This window comes from Thrips palmi, unplaced genomic scaffold (genome assembly GCF_012932325.1).
Source record: "Thrips palmi isolate BJ-2018 unplaced genomic scaffold, TpBJ-2018v1 HiC_scaffold_1, whole genome shotgun sequence".
Classification (NCBI taxonomy): Eukaryota; Metazoa; Arthropoda; class Insecta; order Thysanoptera; family Thripidae; genus Thrips; species Thrips palmi.
In genome coordinates this window covers 545,803-555,323 of record NW_023144620.1, presented here as the reverse complement: position 1 = coordinate 555,323, position 9,521 = coordinate 545,803, and positions in this window count along the sequence as shown.

The following is a 9,521-nucleotide window of genomic DNA, read 5'->3' as shown; positions in this document are numbered from 1 at the left end:
GGTTCTAAATAATCCTGGCGAGTCTCTGATAGCCTTCGTGCGTTTCCTGTGATCTGCCACGGCCTCCTAGATCACGAAAAAAAAATCACGGTGGTCTTCTGAACAACCGCTAGAGAGCAACACGACAAAAACCGAGAAAAGTGCGCTTTGTCTCGATTTTCCTTCATGTCTCATATTACCCCGTTCTACGGTACAAACTCCACAGTGTACACACATCTTTAGGAGTGTACTAACATCGCACATCTACAGACGTGTGATAAACAAGTGACAGGCAAGTTAACATCTACAGATGTGCGATGGACTTTTCTACAAACCCAAGTCTGTACGTAGAATTCTTCAGGTTCAAGCATGCCTGTATGCCTGCAAGTTCATTCCACATGGGCCAACCTGGCAATGTACACTCCACGCTGCTGGAGCGCTTACAAAGTACTCTCCAAACTAAGGTGCTTTACGTTTTATTTTCCAAGAAACTGCACATAATCAAGTCCGATTGGCGACGAAGCTTCGCGAAGGTTTACAAACGAAACTCACGTCCTGAGACGGACATTTATGACTCTCAACAGCTTGGCCGTGCAGCAACCCTCACTTGGTGTTCTGCCCAGGCTGGAGGTGCCTGGTCTCGGGAATGGCGCCGGGCCTGAAGCGGGTGGGGCTCGGCCTGCCGCTGGGGCTGCCTCCATGCTGCAGCCAGGAGGGGAGGCCTTGCGGGGGGCTGCCGTGGCTGCCCGTGCTCCTTGCGGGCGACGCGGGCCGGCGAGGGGACGCTGGCGGGGAGTTCGTCATTTTCTTGCTTCCCGTGCAGCAGGGCACGCCGCACGCCAGCCCCTGCGAAACCGAACACGTTCACAATGTCATATGTCTTTATTAGCCTACACGCTGATACCAAACGCTACACTGTTAAAAAAATCAGTTGTAATTTTCATAACATTGGTTGGCATTTTTTTTCACAAACAATTGTTATGAAAATTAAAATCACAAATGATTGTAAATTGTTTTACAATCACGTTATGAAAATTCATATCATGTTATGAAAATTCATATTCGCGTTTGCGAGGTCATTTTAGAGCAGTTAAGCAAAAGGACAACTAAGTGTTCATGTATATGAACACCCAAGCGGCCTTATGCCATTTATTGAACCGAATCTGCTTTTGATCAGCGGGTTTCGAACCCGGGATCTTTGACTTGTGGTGCACGCTCTTTACCGCTGTGCTACCACGTCCCACGGGAGGCGGAGGGTCAGCTACTGATGACTCTACCAGCGCCCCTTGGCCACGCCTCTTGAGCTAGTTATGAAATTTACAATCGGATTCGGAAAATTACTATTGTGTGCTCAAAATCAACATTTAAGATTCGCAATTTTCAGAACATGGTTTTAAAATTACCAACAATTGTCAATTTTACGAAATTGTTTTGAATTTTCGCATCAAGTTATGAAAATTGCAATGTTTGTAAAATTCATATCCGTATTCGTAAAATTGTCATCAAAATTGCTTTGAAAATTCATAACTTTTTTAACAGTGTACGAAAGAACAGCAGCACCATACACTGTTAAGATTAATCGTAAATTTACGACATTTTGTAAAACAATTAGGTCGTTTTTAAACGGCATATTTTGTTACGACTCAAGTCGTTGCACACCCCGTGGTAGTGGTGGTGAATGTCAGTGTAGATGTGTGTATGGGCTGGGGGAAGGGGGCACCCTCATTCATCGCAAGGCAGAGGTTTGCGGAGCCAAGCGCCTGGGATGTAGACTTGTTTCGACGCACTTGCGCCGGGTAGGTTGCCCAACCTGCAGGGGCAAGGCCAGTCCTCAAGACTTCTCGGGCTCTACGATAGTCATAATTAGGCTCTGGTTCACCATTCGGAAGAGACGGACCATTTCTGCACGAAGAAACTCATGGCCTAGGCTTGGGGAAGAAGGAAACTAACTGCAGAGCACTTTTAGCAAAATTGTAATTTTAGGTCTAAAACACAATTTTTGAGAGGCTGTAGCTCCGAAGTAAAACCCATACCCACCTTTTTTCGTCTCACAGCTCGATAGGGCACGTCTTGATCTACATTTTGCGGTACTAGATTTTAAGGACACAGGGAAATTATAAGATTGAAAATTGATTGAAAAAAAACGAAAATTTTGTGATTTTTGCCAGTTTTAGCCCTTTTTTGGGTCTCGGATCTCAAATTCGATTACAGATTCTGTATCCTTATAGTTTTCCCTTGAAGAAAACCTCTTCAGAAAGGCCATACCTCCATAAGTAACAGAGCACGGACGGAAAATTTGGAAACTTGCAATTTCACCCAAACCACTCAAACAATTCACTCTAAAAAAAATTGTGGTAGAAATCCTATAAAAGTATCGGGCGCATTTAACCTATTCGGTATAGGAATTTTCCCACATAGGACATGGTAATTTAACAATTTAGGCAAAAATTGAAAAGCCCATATTTCAGGAACTACTGGTTCGATCGGCCTGAATTTTTGCACAGCATGCTTTCTCATTAAGTACTACTTGAAAAAAAAAGTTGCATCGAATTCCGAGATAGTGACCTACGAAAGTGGTCGGACTGGCAGGGAATGCCCCATTTCCAACTATTTTCTTTCTATCGCGAAGTATTACTTTGTAACTTCCAAAGAAAATGCTTTGCAACGTTACAAACCAATGCTTCGCAACATTGCTAACTGTTTTCTTCGCAACTTGCGAACTATTTCTTTGCAATGCGAAGAAAACAGTTCGCGAGGGAATTCGTAATACAATGCCGGAGAATACTTTGTTTTGCAAAGTCCTTTTCTTTGCAAGCCTTTATACAGGCGACAAACTAAAACTGGATATTGAGGGAAAAACAAAGCATGCCCCCCAAGTTCCAAATTTTGCTTTGAATGCTTCAACTGGAAAATGCAGCTTTCTTGAGAACCAGCGGCCATTTAAATCTCAACCCAAGACGGCAGATGCGCACACACACAGTACTCATGAATCCTTCTTACCAAAAGCGCGGCGAGGAAGCTAACGAGAAGAAGGACGAGCTTTGCCATTTTGACGAAAGCCTGACTGAGCGCTCTTTCTTTATATGCGATTAGTCCTGTCAGCGATACACGGTGTCTGAGCGTCGCTTGATGCTCTCATTCCACTTTGTCACGATTGTCGCCTCGTCGTGAACCGTGAAGTGGTCATTACGGAAACATTGGTCTCGTTAAAGCAGCTATTTTGTCAGTGACGCTCTCGACTGAAAGTCAATAACAGGGAAAGTACGTGGCAAATCATTGTTCGTGGGATGTAGTATTGCGGTGCAGTGGATTTTTCTCGCTAAAATAGATATAGAATTCCTTCCTCTTTGTCACGTGACGTGTAATGTCGCAAGAGATTTAAGTGATCAGAATTTTTTCATAGTTACCAAGAGGAAATTCCGGAAAAAAAGGATCCATACATTGTTTTCATAACGAGTAGGAACAGGTTGTGCAAACTTTTCATGTCTTCAGCATACAGAAAATAAAGCACCACAAACTGAGAATGGCGTCGATCGGATGTCAGCGACCACTGCAGTTGCGTCAAGAGAGCATGTTTTTCTTTTTTGTTTGAAAGGTAATGACAGTAGATAAAAGTGTGCTCTGGAGTCTTATCAATTCTTGTCGAAATTCGTTTATTTTCGACCACCTCACACAGATGCCTGCAGATAACCAAAGGGTTGAAACAGAAGCTTTTCATTCAGCAACTTCTGAATTTGCTGAGTGCGAGACACGACTGGTGTTAGTCTGGAGCGTATCGTGCATCTCCTGCTGAAACTGCAACAGGATCACCATGTACGTGACCGTGGAGGAGATGACCTGCAGCAAAGTGAAGCAGGTGTTCATTGTAAAAGAAAATCGGCGGACTTTCTAGGTAAATGATTGACCAGACTTGCTCCGTACCCTTTTCCGCACCCATGCGGAGAGGGGTACGGACGGGTACGGATCGGCCCGTACCGATACGGAAAGGGGTACGGAACAAGCCGTCTCCTGCGTACATGTACCAAATAGGGTAAGGAATAAGTCATTGGTTTTTGGACAAAGGGGTGTAAGTCCATAAAATCGAAAAATTGAGTTAAGTGTATTTTCGGATGTATCACTCAAAACCGCACAACTTAGTGTTGTCAGAACGTCAAAATGACGACTCGATCTGACAACACCAAGTTGTGCGGTTTTGAGTGATACATCCGAAAATACACTTAACTCAATTTTTCGATTTTACGGACTTACACCCCTTTGCCAGAAAACCAGTGAAGTCTGGTCAATTATTTACCGGAAAAGTCCGTCGATTTTTCTTACAGTGTTATTCAACGAACGTGGCGTCATTTACGTCACAACACGAATCTTGTCACTTTCGCTTGCATGTGATGTGGATCGACGTTCAAACTTACACTCTCAGCACGTTACTGACTTTTTGCTCATTTTGCCAGTACTTATGCAAGTAATTTGTGCAACCATAATACGCACTTTTCCTTTTATAAAGAACAACTTAGGAAATATTAAATAATGTACAGAGAATTTTTTGTACATAATTTTGCAAAGGAAATTAGTCACACTTACTTAGAAAATACTAAGTATTATTTCTGTTTCTACGAATACGTAATTAATGAGGAAAAAGTTAGTAACGTGCTGAGACATCCTAATGTGACATCCTAATTTGACGGCCGTGTCACGTATTCAAACGAATATGACCAATTAAATATTCTGACGAATAAGTCGTAACATTTGTTTATTAACTGTGAATGTGGCTGACACTGCAAATCCAAGTGTGAGACAGTCTCTGAGCGAGAACCAAAATGTCTCACGCCTGCAAGTCACACATGGGTTGCCTCACACTTGCAAGCGTGCAACCCGGGGCGTTGTATCTTAGGCTCCAAGAGAGGGACGAGCCGCGTCTCACTCTCGGACGCGTGATGCATCGGTTTCTCACATTCGCAAGACGGGGACAAACGTGGCTCACACTTGTAAGCGCGAGACTTACTGGTTCATGCTAAAAAACACTGCAAAAATTAATATCCGGAATAAACAACGGGTCCTTCGGCAAAAAAAATTGCCAACGGTTCCTTCGTTAATATACGAAGCTCTTCGTATATTTACAAAAACCTTCGTTAATTTTTTGAAAGATCTCTGCCGATTTTATAATCACAATGGAAATTTACGGGATGGCTATATCTGTCCACCATTTTTTCCGTCCCCCGTATTATTGTGTCCCCCCTAAGATAAAATTATAAAAAATATATAATATATAAAATATATATATTACCAACTAATTTTTAATAAATTATAGGCAAAGAAATAGAAAGTACTGTCAGAGGAATAAAGTTTTGATAGAAGTTGACCTAAATAATTCTTAAAAATTATCAAACAATTATAAAAAAAATTCTAAAAATTATTTTAAAAACGTGGGGGCAGAAATATGCTGCCTTGACGTCATTATGGACACTATGAAAAATTCCGCATGCTTAAAACCAGGTGACAGGCTGCCTCTAAGCTAGAGAGCCATCTAGGCTCTGTACTCTTGGCCGAAAGGTTCCGCCACTATGAAAAAGTGCGCAACCAGTCCTAGGCAGACCGCGCAGTCACGGTTGCGGTGAGCTTGGCGTACTCCAGGTTGCGAGGCCCTTGAGTCGTTCAAGCACGCCGAATGGGCCGCGCCGCAGGTAGCGTACGGTTGAGGCGTGCTTGGCGTCCTCTAGGTTGTAGGGCCTTTGAGTGGCACTAGCACGCCGCCTAGGCCGCGCCGCAGCCAGCGTGTCCTCCAAGTGCCCCTGTCATTCGTGCGGCATTCAGCCTCGCCACCAGGGCGACGGCGTGCTTGGCCTCCGCCGGCATGCAGAGCCCTTCAGTCGCGCATGACGCCGCCAAGGCCGCGTGTCGTTGAGGCGTGCTTGGCGTCCTCCAGGTTGCAGGGCCTTTGAGTCACGCAAGCACGCCGCCTAGGCCGCGCCGCCGCCAGCGTGTCCTCCAGGCGCGCCGCCACCACCGTTGAGGCGTGCTTGGCGTCCTCCAGGTTGTTGGGCCCCTGAATCACGCTAGCACGTCGCCTAGGCCGCGCCGCAGCCAGCGTGTGCTCCAGGCGTCCCTGTCATTCGTGCGGCATATAGCCTCACCACCTGGGTGACGGCGTTCTTGGCCTCCGCCGGCATGCATAACCTTCAGTCGCGCAGCACGCCGCCGCGGACGCGCCGCAGCCAGCCTAGCCTGTCCTCCATGCGCGACGCCACCACTGTTGAGGCGTGTTTTCTTATTGCCTAGTTTCTACTGAAACTGGAATGTTTTGTAATATTAAAAATGCATCCATGGGATGTACGTACGTGAGTCCACGTTCCTGCCTTTAGGGTAGTACAGAAAGAGTGTCACAACTAGAAGAAATGAAAATGAAACATGAATTTTGAAACAGAAAAGATAGAATATTTAATTGGGTCTTCAACAGTGAGCAGGGGAAAAGGAAGAAGACTCAGCAGTTTTCAAAAGAACTTGCAACTCGTCGGGAACCCCTGCACCCCCCGTGCGTCGTCACTCCATCTCCCTCACACCCACATGGAATGTCCCGCGAGTGCGAGAGAGACCGAGTGCCGATAGGCACTGGCGGGTGCAGCCGGCCCCGGCTGCTGCTGCGCATCGTCGCGCGCATCTCGGCCGAGGCCGCCAGGTGCCAAGGCCGCGAGGGTGGCGGGGTGGCGATGGTGCTGAACTCAGAAAATCGTACCGAGAATTGTGGTCACGCCCTCGGTCGCGCCCCTGCGTCGCACGAGGCGGAAACGACTTCAGTTATCCGGTGTACAGCATATTCGTAATCCGTTCTCTAGATAACCAGAAATTTTGAAGTAATCCGGGGAAATTCTGAGGTACTCCGGGGTAATCTGCCGTAATCCAATGGTTATCCTGGAAATTTTTCGATGTAGTCCGGAGGTAAGCCGCGGGTTATCCGGGGTTATCCCTATTCGATGTACACAAAGTTTCTCAGTCGTTTCCCCTTCGGCGTCGCACCATGACCGATCTCCCTAGCGGAGATGGAGCCGGCAGGGGGAAGTCCGACACGCTGTCTTCTGCTCTTCAGGGACCTTGTGACGGCCCTGCGACGACAATCGACCCTTCCACCGCTTTGAGTGCCCGGCCCGGAGCCGCCCTAGGCAGCGTGCTTGTGTGACTCAAAGGCTGAACATCCTGGCAGAGGACAAGAGCACGCCTCAACGGTGGTGGCGTCGCGCCTGGAGGACACGCTGGCTGCGGCGCGGCCTAGGCGGCGTGCTAGCGTGATTCAAGGGCCCAACAACTTGGAGGACGCCAAGCACGCCTCAACGGTGGTGGCGGCGCGCCTGGAGGACACGCTGGCTGCGGCGCGGCCTAGGCGGCGTGCTTGCGTGACTCAAAGGCCCTACAACCTGGAGGACGCCAAGCACGCCTCAACGACACGTGGCCTAGGCGGCGTCATGCGCGACTGAAGGGCTCTGCATGCCGGCGGCCAAGTACGCCGTCGCCCTGGTGGCGAGGCTGCGTGACGCACGAATGACGGGGGCGCTTGGAGGACACGCTGGTTGCGGCGCGGCCTAGGCGGCGTGGCCTAGGCGGCGTGCTAGTGCCACTCAAAGCCCTCACAACCTGGAGGACGCCAAGCACGCCTCAACCGTACGCTACCTGCGGCGCGGCCCATTCGGCGTGCTTGAACGACTCAAGGGCCTCGCAACCTGGAGTACGCCAAGCTCACCGCTACCGTGACTGCGCGGTCTGCCTGGGACTGATTGCGCACTTTTTCATGGTGACGAAACCTTTCGGCCAAGAGTACGGAGCCTAGATGGCTCTTTAGCTTAAAGGCAGCCTGTCACCTGGTTTTAAGCCTTCGAAATTTTTCATAGTGTCCAGAGTGACATCACGGCAGCATATTTATGCCCCCACGTTTTTAAAATAATTTTTAGAAATTATTTATAATTATTTGATAATTTTTAAAAATTATTTAGGGCAACTTGCACGGAAAGTAGTGAGCTCAGCTCATTTATTTTGCATTTTTCATTCTTATTATTTAGTTTTAAATGGAGGAACCAAAAATTAAATAAATTGTCAAATAATCCGTTTTAAATGGGGGACAGATTTATTGGTGGGTAGTTTGTCTTGGGGGGAAGTTGGATTGGTGGACAGTTCGGGATACCCCAAATTTACGAAGCACCTTCGTAAATCTACAAAGATCCTTCGTAAATTTACAGGGAACCTTCGTTTATAAACAAACAACCTTCGTCAATATACAGAGATTCTTCGTAATTATACGTCTGGAATTAACGACGGATCCTTCGGCAAAAGAAATGCCAACACTTCCTTCGTTTATTTACGAAGGTCCGCCGTAGATTTACGAAGACCCGTCGTAGATAAACGAAGCCCGTCGTAAATTTAGAACAGATTTTGTAAATTTACGATTTTTCTTCGTAAATTTACAAAGAACCTTCGTAAATTAACGACGAACCTACGTTGACTTACAAAAGTTCCCGTAGGAAAGAAACATTTGCAGTGCACTTTTGGACATTCCCAAAAACCCTTCGGAAAATATTCCGTCGTAAATTCACAACATATTTTTTACAGTGTATTATGGTGAAAGTTCTGCCAGCGTGCATAATGCCGGCGCTTATATTTTAATATCCCTTTTAGAATTCACTCTACCGTATTTTGACGAATTTTGTTTGTATTGTGGAGAAGATCTGCACCATGTTGGTGCAGCCTTTTACCGATGCAAGCGTCAGCTGACCTGTCCCTTCAAGCCGGCCGCCCTGGCCCGGCCGTCTGGCGGCGCTTCGAGCCGCGGGCTGAGGCGAATGGGCACCGCTTCGATTCGCCACGCCTTCGTGGAGACGGCCTGCACGGCCTGCAGGGGTCGATGCGGTCGTCCGCACTGTAAAAAATTAGTTCGTAAATTTACAAACAATTTATGGGTAATTTCGTTGCACAAATTATCTGTAAATTTACAACGTCATTTTGTTTCTTTACAATTTATGAATTATTCTTCACGCAGTAATTTGTAAAATTACGAACTTTTCACACGCTCCAAATTACGTGGACCGCTTATGTTCTACCTTGTCACGCTGATTAAATGGAGATCAACTTATTTCAGCGTTTTTGTTTTGTTTTATGAAACATCTTGTAAAATGAGGAAGGCATCACCATATCTCGTAATCTTACAAGCGATTTGTGCAACGGAATTACCCAAGCATTTGTTGTAATTTTAGGAAACTTTTCATGTTTTTGTGACATTGTTGTAGTATTTTAGTCACGTTTGAGATGTATTTTGTTCATACCATTTCATAAGGCGGTGTTAACGAACAAATTTCATAAAATTAAGAAGATTTCCGTGATGAATAATTTATAAAACGGCCTCTACAAATAAATTTCATAAAATAACGAAATGTTATTGTTACTTCACAGAGAATTTGTAAAAAAAAAATTCGTAAATTCACAATAATTTTTTACAGTGCGACGTGACGGCGCCCTGGCTGATGGGCCTGCAGCGATTACAGGTTGGAGGATGTCGCGGGGGGCGT